The sequence below is a fragment of the Anser cygnoides genome, chromosome 3, assembly GCF_040182565.1.
Source record: "Anser cygnoides isolate HZ-2024a breed goose chromosome 3, Taihu_goose_T2T_genome, whole genome shotgun sequence".
NCBI lineage: Eukaryota > Metazoa > Chordata > Aves > Anseriformes > Anatidae > Anser > Anser cygnoides.
In genome coordinates, this window is record NC_089875.1 from 2,667,797 (window position 1) to 2,684,415 (window position 16,619).

The 16,619-nt window shown below is 41.8% G+C and overlaps 1 protein-coding gene across 1 annotated transcript in view; it reads right to left on the minus strand.

Annotated features, from left to right (window-relative positions):
• The window catches only part of OTOR (otoraplin), a 132,406-nt gene that overhangs the window by 32,244 nt on the left and 83,543 nt on the right, over positions 1-16,619 (minus strand). Inside the window, exon 7 of the mRNA XM_066993411.1 lies at positions 9,394-9,472. The gene's annotated coding sequence lies outside the window, so the exon portion shown is untranslated. The remainder of the gene's footprint in view (positions 1-9,393; positions 9,473-16,619) is intronic.

Consider the following 16,619-nt stretch of genomic DNA (forward strand, 5'->3'; position numbering starts at 1 on the left):
TAAGGTTTCCAGAGGCTTGCAGCCATGTTACCATTTGGATACGGTCAGGGCAATTACACCCTACCAGCTGGCCCTTGCATGTTGTCCAGGAAAACGTAGAGGTGGGAGTAATGAAGGAAGAGGGGTGAGGCAAGGGGACTATAGAGAAAGAGTGTTAGAGAGAAAGGAAAAGCAAGGAGAGAAGGCAGTGGAAGTATAGAGTGGGATGGAGGAGGGTGGGTGGAGAAGTGAAAGATGGATAAATCAAAAGCACTATGTAAAAGAAAAATGGCATGAAAGAGGGAAGAGACAGGAGAGATGGGGCCAAAACCCATGCAAAGCCTTACCAGAACAGTGTGAGCAAATGCTGTGAGAAAAAACGAAGCTGAAAGGACATGTGAATGAGATGTTCTTCTCTTTGTCATGGCCAAAGGAAACCCTCTGCTTCTCGTCTGTCTCCTTCCAGGTCACTTCCCTGCAATAACTTGCTTTTCTCATGCAGCTGACCAGCAGTCTAAATATTCATCTCCACATGTACTGATTTTAATATATGGCATAGTATTTTGCAAAGCACCTAAAGCCAGCTCCAAATATAACAAACCGTACTGCAGCCATTAATCACCTAGCGCAGTCCCTGCACATCTGGAAAGGCTGCAATGCAGCACCACTACAGGCACCTTAAAGCCTCTACGTACAAATCCAACTGGTGAGCAGTCACTGATTTATCACACAGTTCCCGGAAGCCACAATGAGGTTGGGTCTGCCTACTAGATCCAGCACACAAATTCCTGAGAGGTGACTTGAATTACATCTAATCTTCGTTGCGATATGTAAATGTTAAGGTGGGAGATGCTTCCACTCATTAAAATGAACTAAATTGCCTCATTGCAGGAAGAGAGAAGATGCTGCATCAGCCTCACCACACAACACAACTCCTGCTGAGGTCAGCAGAAATTTCACTGCTGCAGTAGAGGCAGAATGGATTGCACTTCTGCACTGTTTTCATTTGGTAGCAAACATCTATAAAACAGCCTGTGGTCCAAAATATGCTTTCACACAAGCCTGGTGTTCCCTAGTAGGGCTGTTTATGTGAACAGAATTTGGCACTTGCTGTCTTGGGCAAAAGGGTGCAAATTTACTTCTCGTAAGCCCATGTTATTTCTCCAACACCTATTTGCTCCTGGCTCCCAAAAGTTGCCATAAAACAGAAACTATAGCTTCTTTTTTTGTGAAATGGCAGAAAAGTGGCAGTCCTCCCAGCTGCAGAGCTGTGAAAAAATGATGGTTGTTAGATATATTCTTTCTGTGACAGGACTTTTACAGTAGGAAATTAGTGTGAGTATGCACAATCCAAGGGCACTTCCTCAAAGATAGCAGCTGAAAGCAGCTTCTGTTGAGAAACAGAACAGAGTTTCTCCTTTAGCAGAAGCCCTCCCTGTCTCGCAACAAATCCCCTAAGAATCATTGCTACAGACCCTGTCCTTCCTGGGGTACCTGTGAGCAACCATCTGGAAACACCGTGCCCCTCTTCTGGCAGGCCGCCCTCTCTCGTGCTGTTCCATGGCTGAGGGGACACAACAAAAACTCAGAGGTCTGTTCCTAGGAAACCGTTCATCCAGCGGGGCTGTGGACTCTGATCTGCTAATACTTTGTTAATTTGTTTCTCAAGATTACAGGAATCCCCCAACTCTAACTACTTCTGCCGGACATGCTCTCTGCTGCTTGTATTTGAAGAGCTTGTGTGTGCCAGAAGCAGCTGTCTGAACTTAAAAAAAACAGAGCACTTAGACATATCTGAAGACACTAGTGGCACAGTATTCCTTGGCTCTCCCTTGGGCTGATATAGCATCAATGACATTTTTTATCTAGGGGTGTAATGAGATGAAACTAAAGATTTTTCTAGATTGGTGTAGTATTTTAGCGACAGAACTAATGCAATGAAAAGTAAAATTCAGGCATGCACATAAAAAAAAAAAGAAAAAAAAAAAATTGCTAAGAGCCATAAAAATAGTTACACAGAGAGTTTCAGTCCTTATCGGCTTGTTAATACCTCCCCACCCCCAAAAAAGCTATGATTTCAAGTACTTCCTAGAATCAGGGTCCCAAATGCAGTAGGGTACATGAGCAGTTTGTCTTTCAAGGCGACCAAGGATGTCAGTGAAGGCAGAAATTGCCTATCTACTTTCTGAAATAATTTTATGAGCTAATGTGGTCTGACCGATCATCTCAATTTGAAAAACAGAGCACATACATCTGCAGAGATGGAACAGATGCAAAGTGGGCAGGTAAATCATTTTTACCTTGAATCACACTGTGTTCCCACTGCGAAGTGATCTTTCAATCTTACCGTTTACTTACTTGCTTTTTCCCCCTGACACTTTTGAGCGCAGAGCAGGCTTATAAAACCACTATGCGTCCTAATGTTAATCAGCAACAAAAGCATCCAAAGCCGACGGGTAGGATGCTGACCAGCAGCATTCAAGTTCTAGGGTTCTGAAATAGAGACTAAATTTACCAACGATTTTGGCTCCAAGATCCACCCCAAGTGCTATGTTCCACTTAAATGAGCAACTAACGCCGAGAGCTTTCAGAAACATTTCTCCGAAGAGGTCCCACGGATAAATAAGAAGGCTGACCCAGGCTGTTAACCCTACCAATAAGGCACTGTTTATGGGGATCATTAACGACATAACAAATAGCAGAAAAGAAAGCACAAAGCATTGGGCAAGGGGAAAAAGGTGAACAATTTAGGTAGCCTTTAATGTCTGATGCCATAAAATTTGAGTCCTTGCACACAGCAGGAGGTATCTGACATTTTCCTCTTCAGAGATTAGCACTTGCAGGTATTGATTTAAACTAGGATTTATACCATGCCTGTCATTTTTATGAAGGGCACAATAAGAGAGATTAGCAAGAAATTGCCAGGCACACCATCCTTAATCAGCTGCAAACTGTTTTCACCCTAAATCGGCAGGTTTGTCAGGAAAAGCAAAATGCACACAACTAAGTGAGGCAGCAGGAATGGGCATTCAGCAAGACAGAATAAAAATAGCGACCAGAAAAGGGTGCCATTAGAGAGCTTTATCTTTTATTTTTAATCTGCAACAGATTCACATCTCATGTCACCTCTTTTTAAATCTTATTATATGGTTTGCATTAGAATTCAAGTTCCTTCTCAAACACCAAACTCCCTGTGCCCTCTTCAGGGCACCTGAGCAAATCAGAAGGCTGACAGGCTAACTTTTAATTACCTGAGTCGCTTACTGGAGGCAGACTCAAGTAATATGCTTCCCCTCTCCCAACCCAGCAGTCTTCCATTTGCAGATGTAAGTTTAAAAACGCTCTGCATAAAGAAAAAACCCACCCAGCTCTGCGTGAATGAGACTTGAAGGTTGAATATATCATTAAGAATTTCTTTAGCATGAATAGAGGTAAGTGCCTCAGTCCTTTTGGTTCTCAGTAAGAGCTGGGCACCTACCTTACTCTCAGTGCAATCCCAAGTGACTTCCAACAGGCCTTGTTCCTCTAAACCATTCTGAAAACTCCAGCTTTGCCTCTCTGGCAGTTATGGAAACAAATGCTACAGCCAGGTGTATTTCAATTACGAAGGACAAAAGTTGCAGGGAGAAAATATTACATTTTCTGCTTCTCTTACAGTGCCCAAACCTCTAAATTAAAAGCAGTAAAATGGGTGCCTCTTTCACCACTGAAGTCTGCTTGAAAATTGCTTTCCCATTCAGCCTGCACTCTGGAATTCAAATTATTTTATTCTAAATGTTAGAAAGCACCAGAGGTTCCTGCCTCTGTATGAAATGGATCTATATTTACAAGAACTATATCTTTCTTGATAGGATTTAGTTCTGCATGGCCCTTTGTTGGCTATGCTGCCCTGATAAAACAGAGCTGTTTCTGTTAGGGTTAGGTTCAGGCAACAAGCACTGCACAGCTTTTTTTCACTCTCTGCCTGGATGAGCTTAAAAAAGCACAATGCTGGTCCCTATGAGGTGCAAGTAATCTCTGGAATGGTAAAGAAAAAATGGACATCTTCTCTACTGTGTCTACAACTAATCAACATTTTACAATTGCTTTTTAATGCATTGAAGCATCTCCCTACCATTTGTACTGCCTTTTGAGTTTGTGTTAGTGATTAAAGATGACCAGAAATGTATCTGCTGTAAAAAGAAAGCCATGAAGCTGGAAAAGCGAGAGAGCTGTCCATGCTGCTTGGTGATCACCAGGGCTTTACAGACACACCGTCTCAACTGCTGTTGCATCTCCGTAGAGTGTATTAACAGCCCCCCAAAGCTGCGCCTGTGCTTATGTCAGCAGCCAGCTCTGGTTCAAGATTTCTTCTCATCACCAGCTAAAAATGTCTAAGGCTTCTTCTATCACAGGATTTGAGGAGCAAGAGAAAAGGAGGGCAGGGACAGAGACCCAGAGCCGCAGTGGGATGCCTGGCTGGCAGCTGGAGGAGCGGGCTGCAGCCACAGCTACTTGCCGCCCCAACCCGCAGCTTCGCACCTGCGAGCAGCAGCAGCCAGACTCACTTCCCAGGGCTCTTGCCCAATTATAAGTAGGGAGACCTTCCTGCATTTTTTTCTCTGCAGCCTACATTTTGAGAAAACTGCTCTCCTCACCTACACCTGTTTGAAGGAAGCTCTCAGAACAGCGCTGTCAAAATGCAGGACACCTCCATGGCCCAATGGGGCCAATTTATGATGGCCAATTTATGATATGAGGATCCGACCAGCCCTTGTCTCTCATTTCTCTGCTACTCAATCTGTATTCAAAATGTTTTGCTATCAGAGATTTATCTTACGAAATAGTAATACCATTCTGGTTTAGTGCCAAGGCTGGGCTAGGGGATGGCAATACATTAATGCTCCAGGTAATCAGCTCAGCAACTTCCAACTGTCAGTCACAGCTCTCTGAAATTATCCTGGCAATAGTACATGCTTTCAGATACGCTCACTGCTCATGCCTTAAAAACAGCATGCAGCAAATGTGAGACTTACTTTTCTGTGTACACAATAAGTCTAAAATAATTCCAGTGATCCAACCAACCAGTCAGAAAATGATTTTAGGTTTTGTATAAACGTCTATTGTTAAAGCAGGGATATACAACCAGCTTAGGGAGAACCCAAAAAACGTTTTAACATTAAATATAACATAATCAAACTAGAAAATGAAGATTACTGTTGTGTCCAAGGAAAACAAAATGTTTCTGGAAAGGAAAAAAAAAAGTTTATTTTCGTAGGGCTGTACTTTTAGTTAGACCCCACTGAATTTACTGGAGTGGACTTTAAGAATAGTATAATATGGGAAATCATCCACACCACACAACCCTCTGTAGGTTTAATCTACAGAGAGCACAAGGTTTCATTCTCTGCTTGATGAGATGGGTCAGCTCTAATTCTTACATAAAAGAAGTTTCAATCCAGCTTTAGGAGAAGAAAATTCCTGCATAAACAAGCCTTTCCCTGCAGCATATTTAATATTTCCTTGATCTCTTCCTACTGCCAAAATAGTTTATGGGATTCACTGTGCCTCAGTCCAAGAAAATAACAGCTACAGAAAGTTTGCTTGTGGTAGAAATACACTCAGCATTGTGATGGAGGAGAGATCAATATAAACAAGAAAACAATTGTTCATTGATTTTTTTTTTTTGCTCACAGGTGCTTATCCAATTACCAGTAACTGGTATGTTTGTATATACTATGACGTAAATCTAAATCTGTCTATCGCAGACATCTAACTCAAATAATATTTTACAACGACTTAACTGCAGCTTTGTGCTCCTTCAGCATCTGTCTTCCTCCTGAAGGACTGTCTCCTTTCCTAGGGTTGCTCTCTTCCATTTTGCTTTCCAAGTAAACAACCTCACATGACACCTTATTCATCAGCCACTAATGGTGGAGAAGGTGAACGTGCTTGCACTCCTGATTTGCTGCTCTTCTTGTCAGGCAGTATAAAGAGACTGAAGGCAACAGTTTTTGAAGCGCCAAATGGTTAACTTGGTGATTTGCAGTATGTTAGAAATTGTCCTTGCTTTTGCATATTCCACTGACACAGCAGCTGCCTGGCACCTGTAATCACCTGCACTATGTTCTTAGTTCTCTGAGAGTAGCATTGACTTAGAGTTAGCCCTACCACTAAAGTGCAGAGTCTACCGGGGGGTGGGGTGGGATGAGTTTTGGTTACAGGTGGCCAGAAATCCCCCCCAAAAAAGAAAAGATCCTCACAAAATTGGAAGAGCAAAGAATTTGTTCTGCCCTGGGGAATGTGCTGACCAGTACCATTTCACATGCTTCATGCTGCATTCGACTGTATTTTTCCAGTCTAGTCTGAAACATTCTTAGTTTAGGTTGAGACTACTTGAGCTTCCCTACACATTCATCCCAGCAGTGGGATGACTGCTCTTCAGTGTTTACCTTTCGATTACCTGCCTCCAACATCAACTCTGCAAGCAACCTGCCATTCACTGAAAACACACTTGTTTTCCTGTTCACATGCATGGCAGCTTTTAGTTAATGTGTCCCCAGACCAGAGAAGCCATCAATGAAATACAAATTTGTTATGCTGCTTGAATTACAGTTCAGGCTAGCAAAATTAAAAGAAAACAAAAAGCTGAATGCTGTCCCACATTGCTCTATAAGATTAAAGAGAATTAAAGAAAAGCCCCAGGGTCAGTGACATTGGTGTTCAGCAGGAACAAGTACCTAGGGAGCTGCAGAAACTGTTAGCACTTGGGAATCTTGCACAATTTCCCACTGTAGAAGGTGAAGTAATCAATCTATAGTCTATGTGCCTTGCCCAGCCCAAGAAAGGAGAGAGGAAATGGGAAGAAAAATGGTCAAGCCCTGAAATGTATGATGTCTAGGATATCTCAAGAGAGCTGATTCCAGCGGAGCAGGTCTTGGGGAAGAACATGGAGCTGGCATTCAGGACAATGGGTTTTTACTCTGTCCATGCACAGAAAAAGACATTTTACCTCTCTGTTTCCTTTCCTATAACTTTGTCTGCCCTACTGATTAAGATTGAGAAGCTTTGCATATTTACAATTTGGCACTCTGATCCTGAGCAAGACTACGAAATGCAGCGTGCCATAAATAAGCATTATGTTATGCAAATGACACTGGCCTGGGAGGTCACTTCACATGTTGGGTCAGAGATCTCATTCCCACCACGTTTCAGGATAATAGCCTTTCCACAGGTAGTCTCATGGTCTGTTGGCCAAAGCAGACCTGACTGAGGTGAAACAGGGGCAGGAAGGGGTCAAAGTCCAACCTACAGTTCGGACCCTTTTATTTAAAGCAGAAGACTCACTCACCTCTAAAATAACCCACTAAAGCACATTCAGTATAGACTAAAGATTCTGTTCCTCTTCAGTCCAAACAACGGATTTGGTCTATTCCAAACAAAAGGGGTGTCTTCAAACAATACTATGAGAAATTTCTGTAGAAGTGCTGGATATATCTCTAAGCAGAAGCTCTTTCCCCAAAAAGGCAAGAACAACTTAGAATTCAACACCAACTGCCAACTAGGATTTTTCATTTCTTCTTCAATACAGGCAGAAATGACTCAACAAAGTGAAGGAATGAAGAGGAGCTGACGACTACCTCTTCGTGCTGTCTGTTGAGGCAAGCCCAGTGCAGCCAAGGTAGCAATCTGCAGTCCCTCGGGTGAGCACAAAACAGATTTATAAACCTGTTTCTAAATCCTCTTTCCTAAAGTTCCCCAAGGAGAAACAGAGCTCAGAAAAGCCCTTTACTTAATAAAAACCTTTATCCAGGAAACAGTACACTGTGCAAGACCATACATCACATAACATTGATTCCTGGTACTGATAACCTAAGATGAACACTTTGCTCCGTTTGCCTTTAATATCCTTAGGAAACCTCTTGGAATGGGGTAAATCATTAAGGAAGGGGACTCTAAAAATTTGCACCTGTACACTGTTATGTAGAAGCCAGGAAAGTTGCTTCTATATAGATGTATCTGTATGTACTGTGTCTTTATATCGATCTAAAAATATAAAGTACTGATACTTCTTATTAGTTGAGAATGCTAATGCAGGGGAAAATGGCACGTCTTTATTTAATATGTTATTTGTGGAGCATATCTGTGTTACACTCACCATCAAAACAACTGCGCTTTGTAGGCAAAAAAGCCATGGGACACATTGTGGTGATGCACTGCAGAAAATGGTGAGAAGAATCAGCTCTGCCCAGCTCTGGCTGATTTATAAATAGTTTTGGTGTTCAACATGATAAAGGGACTTATATTTTATGTTTTAATGAGAGAAGGAATTAATTTTCAATGGACTTGGGGACCTGTGTAAAGATTACCTCAGAAGGGTAATTTAGAGGGTTGATTTGATTTCCATCTCCTCCTTTGATCCCACCTTTTTATTCTCAGTCCCCTCCATGTCAACCCCCTTCCCCACGTTTGGCATGCCATATATGCTTTTTGATCCCTCTCCTTCTACACCTTTCCACAAAGTGTAACTCCTCATTTAAATCTGGCTCATTTCTTGACATGACACAGAAAGGTAAGCCAATACATTTTAGATGAAATTCAATGTCCACACTATTGCAATTTGTTTAGTAGCTATTCATTAATCTATTAAGAAAAACGGGACCTACTAAGAGATGCAGACTGAAACTTTTCCAAGTGTATATTAAACAATTTACCCAGATCACTAACAATTTTGCAAGATCAATAGAAAAAGGGACTTACAGAATCAATATCCATTCCCTCTCTCTCAGCTGTAAGCCTGGAGAGCAAGCCATATTAAATTTAAAGCTAACCTGATCTAGGCATCACGCTCCCCCTCTAAGGGCAAAGAATTCTGTGACATTTGGAAATGGCAGCTACTTACACACCATTCATTTTTCAGTAGCATCCATTTCAAAGTGATATCATTACATGAATGAGCTCTACCTACTGCTTGTGGAGAGCTTTGCCTGGGCTGGTTTTGTTTTGTTTTTTTTTTTCTTTGCAAATGACTGTGTAGTATAAAGCTCTGAATAGCATGCATTTATGAATCTGAGTCTAAGTGTGCTGCTATTTTCCCAGGAAAACTGTCATTATAAAAACAGCCAGCACAGGGCCTCATGGCACTTAACTTCATAAGACAATTGGTTTCATGGAGCGAATACCAGCAGCTGCATTATCAAATAACCTGAAGATTGAGCTGGAAAAACAATAAAAAATGGATCTCAGTGTGAGATGCGGGAGATGGAAAGAAATTAATCTTTGGAGCTCATCTTGAACATCAAATAATATAACTGACCAATGAAAATCCAAACTGAAATCTTATTATAGCTGCACATACAGACAGCACCTGAAATCAGCACCTATTTTTATGAGGTAATGTAAATACACCCATAAGCACTAGAAGACTGATCTTACCTCATAGTTTCCAGATCTGGTATTTAGCCCAAAGTCTTTTAAAAGTCTTCCCAAACTTCATATATTAGGTGTAGACTATCTGCAGAGAAAAAAAAAAAAGAAAGAAAAGAAAAGAAAAAGAAAACAGACAAGCGTAAATATACTAAAACCCAATAAAAATGCAATGTTCCCAAGTGTATACATATTTCATAAGCAACACAAAAACACTCTTTTTAATGCATCCTGTAGAAAAAGAGAAGGTTTCAGTTCCTTGCCCTTACTGCCATGAATATTCAGCCTAATTTTCTGTCTCCTCTTAAAATATTAAGCTCTGAAAAGCAAAAGAATACCTCAGAAGATGAACAAGTGATTATCTTGAGATATCTTGAGATAATCAAGGGACTTAACAGTGACCTTGGTTCTTTGTTCGTTGTGAATTCATCTATTCTGCCAATGGTTCATTTTAGCCAGTTGGTAACTTGTTAGCTATAAATCCTGCTTAATTATTTCTAGCTAAAAACAAACAAAATGTTGATTTGGCATTAAACAAAATTCATCTAACAAAGCTTCCATGAAATTAAACCTATTTATCCCTTTGTCTGCTAACTGAACCATCAGTGATTCTTTCTCCATATACTGCACGAGATTTTAGCTATTATTCTAAGCAAATGAATTCAGGACAAAAATAGAAACAGCCATTAAAAGATAATGCTACTGGGTAATTCTTGCTTCTAGCTCTGTCTGAGTATATAAGCTTAAGATCTTCATGATACTCCAATCAAGCTGAATTAAATGCTTTCCAAGTATAATTTTGTGCTATATAAGCTTGTCTCATTAAAAATTGTGGGGGGACAGCCTTGTGACTATGAATTAAAATATTGCTGAGACTGCTTTGTGAGTACCAGGCAGGCTGTTTGTACTCTCACATTCCTTGTTTTTACAAATGAAAGAAAATGGTAATCAGGGTTCAGTACATTTATCCAAAACCTCCAAAGCAGAACCTTCAAGAAATAATAAGGCATCAAGCTGGCCTTGCAGAAACCTCTCATGCCCCAAATGCAGCAGCACTGACTGTAGTTCAAGGTGTCGAAGTGGCAGAAAGTGACCCTTGATCTGTACAATAGCTGCCTAATAGCTGCTGTTGTCAAAACAGTCCTAAGGGATTATAAATAATTATCACCTCCAGGAAGATGTTTCTTACATGTCTCCCACTTAACCTTAACTTGATTATGAGGCTGTGTGGTGGTTTTGCAAACCTTGGTGATCTGAAACACTGCTCTGCACAAACAGGTTTTCGTTTCCCAGTTAAGTGAACCTAGTAAGCAGCTATTCTGAGGTTTCTTTTTGTGGTAGGGACTCTGGGACCTGGGATGCCAGTTTTCATACTGCTACCGAAAGTCCCATGTCTATTCAAATGGAGTAAATTCCCCAAAGCCACACGTAGTTCAAGCCAGGAAGGTTTTTGTATGCAAGGCTCCTGATGGTGATCACAGAATGGCTGTAGAGCAAAATACATACCCCCTGACCAATGGGATTGTCCTGCTGGTAGGGCAGTAAATCAGGGCTTCGAGTGAGCAGCATACTTGATCGTTTTTTTTTTAGTTAGTTTTAAGATGAGGGTAACACAATAACTTATTGACTTCTTTCAATCCACTTTGTACTGTATCTAAAGTGGCTATGCCTGCCATTCTGTCTCAGGATTTTCTGGTTCTCTATTTTGAATGTCACAGCCAAGTCAAGACTCGGTGTCAGGAGAATGAACATGCAGTCACCTGTAGAAGAGTTAGCTCTGACAGATATTCTCTGCCTGTTGGTTGTCTCATCAAAACCATATCTCATCTCACCCTTTTGCCCTCAGGGATAACATGACCTCAACAAATGTCAGCTTCATAGCAAAACATTTCTGAATACAAATGCTCAGCCTAGATACAACAAACTCCACAACCCCAAGATGTGACAGAGCCGGTAAGTGGTGAACAACATCCTGTTTGTTGAGGACTTTATTAAACACAGGCTCTTATCCACAACTGAACTTGCTTCTCATAAAGTGGTTCCAATTTGCTCACTTCCTTCAAAACCTTTTAACACTTGGCAGTGCATACAGAGTCAGAAAATTATGGGGATGGAAATGATGCTGTGTCAGAAATGGTGTCAGATGAACAGCAGCAGGGTACCTCATAGCCACACTCACTTTTGCGTGTTTAGCAGAACAGGGAACTAGAGCTGAAGGGCTGAGAGCTGTTGATACCAAGTTGGTGGCCGTACAGAAGATGTGTATGATGATGCACAGATGCTTCCAAGTCAGTCTGTCCTTTCCTTTCTTCCTATTTCTCCCGATTTGTCCAATCCAGGCAAGGAGGTACTCATAAGCTATCTGGCTGTTGGAGAACAGCAACTGAAGTGTTATACCAATGCTCTAGCTCAGCCAGTGCAGCTGGTCAGGTAGGTGTGATCAGCAGCTCCAGAAGTGACATTCAGACCACTCTTCTCAAAACTTTTCTCCTGTAACGTTTGCCAGTTCAAATACTACAGCTTAGTAATGACCTCCCAATCACTCCTCACTAATTCTCCTCTGAAGAACAGTACAGTCTAGAGCAGGACTTCAGCAAAACACCTAAAAAAGGATGGCAGAGAGTGTAGCTTTTCACTGCTCAGCACACTGCTGCTGTGTGGCTGAGTGCTCTCAACCCCTACAGACCAACCTCACACAATCACCATGTCCACTTGTGCTTGCTACCGCCACGTCTGATCGCTGCTTCTCTACGTACAGATGCAGTTACAAGCAGGAGTCCAAGCTGTAACAAGGAAGAGATGGCCACTTCATCACAGCATCCGCACAGAGCTGACCACCACACATCAGTCAGCCATCAGGGCTGTTCTTGACATGGTCTCTGTATTGCTCTGAGCAGTAACAGTACGCTCAGCTTCTAAGCAGCTGTGTTTAATTGGAGAAGAATTTTAAAATCTCACTTGCTGTCAGATACACAAAATAAATCACTAAAAGGCAGGAAAACAATTAATGGAAATGGGTTTTCATCTTTCCATGCTGAACCGTGGGGTAGATTTAGCACATTTTGTGGAGCAACAGTGTTTAGAGAAGCCAAAGATCTGGTCCAATTTTTTGTGACTGATCCTTGGTCTTAATTTAATTCCCCAGAGCTGCACGGGGCTGAGGATGTCTCTCTTGCATTTACTGTCAGGGACAAAAGGGCTTGGCCCTATAGCCATGCTGATAATAATGTCACCTGTGATAACAGCATGATTAAGCAGGTACAGACATCGTACCTTCCTGGCAAGCTGACTTCTCTTTCCTCATGAAAGCAAAGCACTTGCTTCAGCCATTATCTTCAACACAGAAATTTATCATTTACTTCTCACATGCTTTTCAATTTTCTTGACATTTAAAAACAAAAGTACCTCTGGCCTTATTGGCTCCCCCCCCCGCACCCCCCACCCCGTTAGTACCCGAGACACAGCTCTGCTGACTGGGCATTCGACCTTCTGCTCCCCTGAAATGAAACGAAGGCTCTGCGGGTTCGTTTCCAAGGCAACCCCTTTGGATATCTGCACGAAGTTACAGGCTTTGGAGGGAACTTGCGAAGCTGCAGAATCCCTTGCAGGAAGGACACCTGCAGCTCGCTCTTCGGGGCTCAGGTGCAAAGGGCCAGACCCAACACGGGTTTAAGCTCTACCAAAGTCCTGTAACATCCCGACCGGATGAATGTGACGGTCTAAAACGAGATGAGCTCCTTTGTGTGAAACTAGCAGAAGCTTGCATCCTGCTAGAGAGGATGAGAAATCTCTGCTAAACACTGTGCCTTCAAAGATACTGAGCAAAACAGACGACACAAGCAACATTTCTGCAGCCCAGGTGAGAGCCCTACCTGCAGAAGCATAGAATAGGAACAGAACAGCTTTGCAGGAGAACAATGCAACTGCAGGGAGCAGCTACCTCTCAGATGTGGCTGTACAGGAGGTCCCAGTGGGAGCAGAGGTTTACTGGACGCAATTCCAGAGGGTAATGGACACGTTAGTGAGAGCATCTTTTAATTTTCTGTGGAGGAAAACCAAGGTAAACATGAATAAATTACTCTGAAATGACTGAGTGCCAGAGCGCTCAGGATTTAACAAGGGAAAACTGACTGCCAAAAAAAAAAAAAAAAAGAAAAAGAAAAAGCAGTTCTATCTAAATAAAGCTCCAGTTGAGCAATGCTGAAAACTCCAGGGCATGGCAAAGAGAAAGAGTCTCTCTGGTGAGGGTTGGAAAGCAGTTATATCAAACATTGCTGCAGGTAACAGAAGTCATGAAAATGAGAAACAGATGAGATCTTCATTCCTGGTGGTTTAGTCCTTATGTGAACTCCATGGGCCAAATATAATTCATGAAGCCAGAAGGATTTTCTATTACCATAAAAAGAGACTATTGTAAATTAGTTGTTTAATCCCGTTATTGTTATTCTTGCAAGGGAGGGACCACATACAATTGCAGTTGGTAATTACTGCAACTAGAATCCACCAGTGTTTCCCATTGTAAGCTGTTGTTTTCTGTTGCTTACAACTTTGTCAAACTGCCAAAATTGCAGAAGCAACCTTATTTTGGCATTTTAATATTTACATTTTGAACTTAGAACTGCATGAACTTACCTGCATTTTCTAAGAAAAGGCTGGGTTTGGCTTTGTCAGAGAAGGCTCTGGCTTTGTCTGAGAACACAATGGCACATCCACTGCAAAATCAGGAAGCCTGGTGATACAGGGGAAGGATAAATTTCTGATTTATTCAAGGTTTCATTCCTGATTCTACAGCAGGGCTTCTGTGCAGTTCTGCGTGGGTGAAACATCAGACTTGCCTGCATTCCCAAGGTGAAATGGGGCAATAATTCTTCTTCTCTACCAGCCATTGTCTGTGTACAGCTAAATAAAACATTTTTGGCTTCTTTCTTTGTGAGGGTGCAAATCCCTACAGCCCACAAAGGGTGAAACAGGAGGTAGTTTGGGAAATGCCACCTCAGCCATAGGTGTACCTTCCCGATGAACACTGAGATCCTGCTCAAGATGATGAAATTAGCAGTTTTGTGCCCAAGCTAACTGGAAGGAGCCCATCTCAGCAGTACTAGCAGGAGATTAAGTGCTCCAGAGAGCTCCAACAGTGGCTGCGGGTGGCACCGAGACGCAAGGGGCAGTTACACCTGCAGGGTGTCCAGAAAAAACAGCACATGCCTTACACTCGGAAAGGGGCAGCAGACCTGGCAGTCTCAGGATCCTGAGCTGGAAGAGGGAAAGAGATGCTACCAAAGTCAGCCTGAGTCCTTGGACTGACTGTTGTTACACCCCTTAGTTATGGCAAACATGAAGGAGCACATCCCTGCTACATAACAGCAGCGACAGCTCAAACCTTGCACGCCTTGCTGCTGAATCTTTTTCAGGAGCACAACTCTGTCCTGCTTCTTAACGCAGAGTTGCAGGGCTTTCCAAATAATCACCAATGCAATTGCTCCTGGACACAAGCTCTACTCCTTGCTGGAAAGTGCTTCAGCCATACGGAAACCTGCCTACCTCTCTTGAAACAAAACAAGACATTTTAGGACGGGGATGCTCTGCATCAATTCTTGTTTAGCAAATGCATTCTTGATTATTTATCTGTATTATTCTTGATATCTTTCAAACATTGGAAATATTTGCATCTCTGCAGACTAACTGCATCAAGGCCTCAAGTCAGCTAAGTGTGAAAACAAATCTTTACAGAAAAGAACATATTGTTCCTTGCAAGAGGTTTCTGACTTTAAGGGCATCTAGAAATAGCAGAACCAAGCCATCCCGAGTTATGGTGATTTTTTTTATTTTTTAATTAGTAGCATATTTGATCTATTCCTATAATCATCTTTGAGAGTCATTTGGGGGTTAGGTAAAAAAGATCTGTAGTTATAAAGTAGATTGTCAAGTCAAATTAAATTGAGTAGAGCCTAGCCATCCTCTGCTGCTGTTAGCAACCTTCAGTCATGCTTTCTTTTGGTTTTCATGTTGCTTCCTCCCCTTAAAGGAATAAAACCAGCATCTTTCACTACCAAGGGAAAATATTCAGTAAATGCAGTAGCCTCCATTCTAACTAAATCCTGATGTTAGTTCGCCCCAGCAGTGCACAAAGACCATCAGCACTGCTCCTGGTGGACTGTTAATTGGGTTCTCTGTCTTATTACACTCTATTACAGAAGCGACTGTAATCAAATGGCTGTGTACAAAGAATACATCACTGACCCACTGCATGCAATTTTTTTTTTCTGAGATGTGCTCTTGTTTTTTCACCAGCAGCCACCGTTCCCTAGAGGTAAACAGAATCTGCACTATCAGACGGCACCTGAAGGAGACCTGTTTTTTTTTTTTTTTGTTTCTTTTCTTAAAGCAAAGAAACAAACAAAACACAACAACAACAAAAACACAAACAAAAACACACAAAGCAGATATTTCTGAGGAAGGCAAGCAAAACCAGCAGAGGAAAAGTTAATGTTAAATTAAAGAGTGCTGCTTGCATAATGGATGGTGTGTCTCATTAGAAATCTTTAATTGCTTTTCACCATTTGGTCCAGGTATTCTCAGATACACAACCAACCTTCCAAAGATTTCCCTCGAGAGCTCTGTGGCAGAGCTGAGGCTCCCTCTGCCACCATAACGGACTACTCTCCTTTTCACTCTCAGGCATATTTTCAATGCCAAAGCTAAGCTGCACCAAACAAATGCAATATTTAAAGCATGGATACAGTCCCTAGGTTTAGATTTCACCTCTTTCTGGTACTACTGACAGACAACCATTCAGAGCCCTTTATAATCTTAAGAGAAACTTTAGCATCAGGAAAGCAACAGATTCAGCTGGAGAGTGAAATAGATCTTGAAAGGCTCACATTTCTGGTGCTTGGACTCAAAATCACTTGCAGACTGACGAACAAACACAATCTTTTTCTCCCCTGCGCAATATGTAGTTTAATTCCAGAGCTCTCCACAACAGAAGGTTGCAGAAGCCAAATTATAAATAGGTTGAAGAAATTAGACTCATTCATCATTGGTGGATATTAATCAGGATGGCCCAGCCAGTCTCCCAGTCTGGAAAACAGTACTCACCACATTGCCAAAGGATAGAAAGAAATATGTACGGAAAGATATTTTAGGCACATCCTGTTTTATATAGTCCTTTCTGGAGTTTTTCCCAGTGTAGCTACTGGTTGAGACTATTTACAAGGCTAGATGAACTTTTGGAC